This window comes from Apodemus sylvaticus, chromosome 2, assembly GCF_947179515.1.
Source record: "Apodemus sylvaticus chromosome 2, mApoSyl1.1, whole genome shotgun sequence".
Lineage (NCBI taxonomy): Eukaryota > Metazoa > Chordata > Mammalia > Rodentia > Muridae > Apodemus > Apodemus sylvaticus.
In genome coordinates this window covers 27,458,112-27,461,380 of record NC_067473.1, presented here as the reverse complement: position 1 = coordinate 27,461,380, position 3,269 = coordinate 27,458,112, and the positions used below count along the sequence as shown (strand labels likewise).

Sequence of the window (3,269 nt, the reverse complement as noted above, 5' to 3'; positions counted from 1 at the left end):
TATTTTTTTTAAAAAAATAGAAAAGACTGTTTTGTTTCCAGCACTTTAAAAAGGGTTTCTTTGGCTCACTTGTCCCAACTATAGTCCATCAAGGCAGTAACTCAAGCAGGGGCGGGAGGGGGAATGGGGTTGGGGGGAAGAGGAGGACGGCAGGGGGGTGCATGAGAGGATGGGGGGAGGAGAGAGGGACGGGTACTGCTAACTGGCTTGTTTCTCAGTCTTGCTCCCACTTTCTCATACAGCTCAGACCTACATACTTAGGGCTAGCAGCCCCTCCACAGGGGTGCCTCCCCCATAATATCAGTCACTCATCAAGACAATGTCTCACTCACTTGCCCATAGGCTGACCAGATGGAAGCAAATCCTCAGTCGGATTCTTTCTTCCCAGACATAGGTTTGTGTCAAATTGCCAAAAACTAACAGTGCCAGTATTTTTGTTCATATTGTGTGCAGTAAGTGTGTGCGTGGACCTGGGGGATCAGGGCCAACTTCCAGGGATTGGCTCTCTCTCTCTCTCTCTCTCTCTCTCTCTCTCTCTCTCTCTCTCTCTCTCTCTCTGTCTCCCCCCCACCCTCAGCTATAGGGGTTCTGGAGACAGCACTCAGGGCATCCGGCTTACCAGCAAGCCCCCTTTACTCACTGAGCCATGGTGCTGCCCATTCTTAGCACTTTTTCACAGCCCTTGAATATATTTTTTTTATCTCTTAAACCCCAGAGATGCCTCGGGGTGTTGCTGTTCGCAGCCAGGACACAGCTTGGATCCATGCTCCGGAAGCACCCCCGGAAGGAAGGGCAGGGCAGACTCCCTGCTTCATGGAGCCCTCCCTGTGTGGGTACCTGTACTGTGTGGGTAACAGGTACACCTCTGAAGACTCCTGCGGGCCTCGGGTTTCAAGACCCTTGTGCTCTGGAATTCCTGGGTCAGTCTCTTCTGCAGCAGGCGGCTTTTACTTCCGGTCCAGGTTTTACACAGAAGTGTTGCCCCCACCCCCGGATGCAGGATGTCCACAGCCATGTCCACACGGGTAAGGCACGAGCTTATGAGCCTGTCGTGAAGGAGGTCTCGGATCCCAAGGGCATTAGGTGCCGCCGGATCACTCAGAATCACATCCGTTCTCCTTCTGGGAAGCAGTTCTAAAGTTCTCTGGAAAGTTCTGGGGTCAGTCACATCAGCAGGGCAGAGAAAAGTTGCTCCGGCCGAAGGGAATATGTGAGGAAGATCGACCCCAAGCACGAAGCCCACGGGAGAGCTGGGATCTGTGCCTGTGGCATTGACGCTCTGCACTGCCACCTGAATCCAGGCTCCTGGAGCTGCCCAGCACCTGGAGACCAGGCCTCAGGATATAATGCTTCTCATTCATCTCCAGGAGCTCAAAGGCACTGTGACAGTAATAACTCTCCACCTTTGCGGCCTTCACGAACGGGTCCTTTAGATGCCACATCAGCCACAAGTGCTTGGAGCCTGCCCTGCCCTTGTAGTGACACACTGCTGTGTGTAACCTCCAAACCTTAAGGGGAACGCTTACCAGCTTCGGATACCAGCCCATGGCTGCTTGCTGGTGGGTCACCAGAAAACTTTACAAAAAAAATTTGTCAAGTTGATTACATAGTTTTTTATGTTTTGTGCCCTTGGAAACCAATTGCAATAGAAGTCAGTAAAATCGTTTTGTTTAGTTACTCAGAATAAGCTTGGATCTGAACCAACCCCCCAATAGCACTTCCTGCACCTGTATATAAGCTTTTATGGTATAAGCTGCCCCTAAGATGGACACCAACATAAAAAAGAGACCCCTGCACCAATATGAGAAACTATTTGGAATAAAATTTCCATTTCAAATAGTGGTCTAGTAAAGTTTAAGTTCCCAAGACCTCCTTAGGAACTGACATCCTACTTGATAGACAGAGACATGTACGTCCTCACTGGCAAGGTAACACACAGATATTGGGTAATGCAAGTGCCCTGACACAGTTGGATAGATACCCCAACCAATGAGAACAGGATAAACGTACAACAAAGACATCTTCCTAAGGAAATCCCCATCCCTAAATCCTGATTGGTAGAATAACTTGGCACACATATTTGTGGATTTTAGGCTTAAAACCCTGTAGAATCATAACTTGGGATCACAGTTCAGTTCTCAGATCTGGACTGTGGCCCTGGTTGGTCACTACTGGGCATGTGCTTGATAAACTATTTCTGACTGAGATAGGAGTTCATGTGACTTGTGAGGCAATTCCTGGATCTCGAAATTCCACAGACAAACAAATACTTCTACAGACCTCCATGGAGTCCACACATGCATATGATGCGCAGACATACAGGTAGGCAAAACATTCAAATATATAAATAAAATAATCTTTAAAACAAACAAACAAACAAACACTTCTTGGGCTGGCCCAGGTCCAGTGGTTTACAGGTGGACTGATGTTCACTCCACACCACTCCGCTTTTCTCTTCTCACACCATTTTACCTGTGGTCTCCTCCCCTCCTCCTTCTCTCTCCCTCTCTCTTTCTGTGTGTGTGTGTGTGTGTGCGTGTGTGTGTGTGTGTGTGTGTGTGTGTGGTGTGTCTGTGTGTATATGCACGCATGTGCTGTAGTTCACATGCCCTGTCATATAAACTAAGGAGGAAAATAAACAAATGTAGAACATAGTGCTAACTCTCCTCATTAGCACCGTGGATAAGGGTGACATTTCAGGGTCATCTCCTTCAAACGTCTACTGAGATGTAATAACCCAAGCTAATTTTTCAAATAACTCATCATAGTTTAAGTCAATTTGGTTAAGGTCTAGTGGTGTTTTTATGTGAAAGTCTGCCAATAAGTGGAACTATACAAATATAGAAATTAAAGTCAAATGGAGCTATCCGTATTGACCACTAAGGAAGAAGACACTTAGGCACACTGCATTGTTTTTTCAAAACTCATGATCAACCTTAGGAGATGAATGCTCTTCAGACTTAACAGCCTTCATGTCAATGTTAACAAATGAGAGGGAAACTGTTAAGAGTTCAGAGTCCCACTTTCATTCCATTTTCTCCAAAATTTAAATCTATCATTTTTTTTTTGATTTCTGATTTTTTTTTTTTAGACGGGTTCGCTCTATGTAGTCCTAGCTATCCTTGATCTTACTATGTAGACCAGGCTAGGCTACAACTCACAAAGATCCTCCTGCCTTTGCCTCCCAAGAGCAAGGATTAAAGGCATGCACCAGCACGCCTGGCTTAAAAGTTACTTGTATAGATAGAAACCTACAAATTTATGGCCAA

General features: G+C 46.3%; 1 pseudogene; it reads right to left on the bottom strand.

The window, feature by feature from the left end:
* Window positions 1-704: 704 nt before the first annotated feature.
* LOC127677833 (rRNA methyltransferase 2, mitochondrial-like) lies at window positions 705-1,547 on the bottom strand (annotated as a pseudogene).
* Window positions 1,548-3,269: the final 1,722 nt, after the last annotated feature.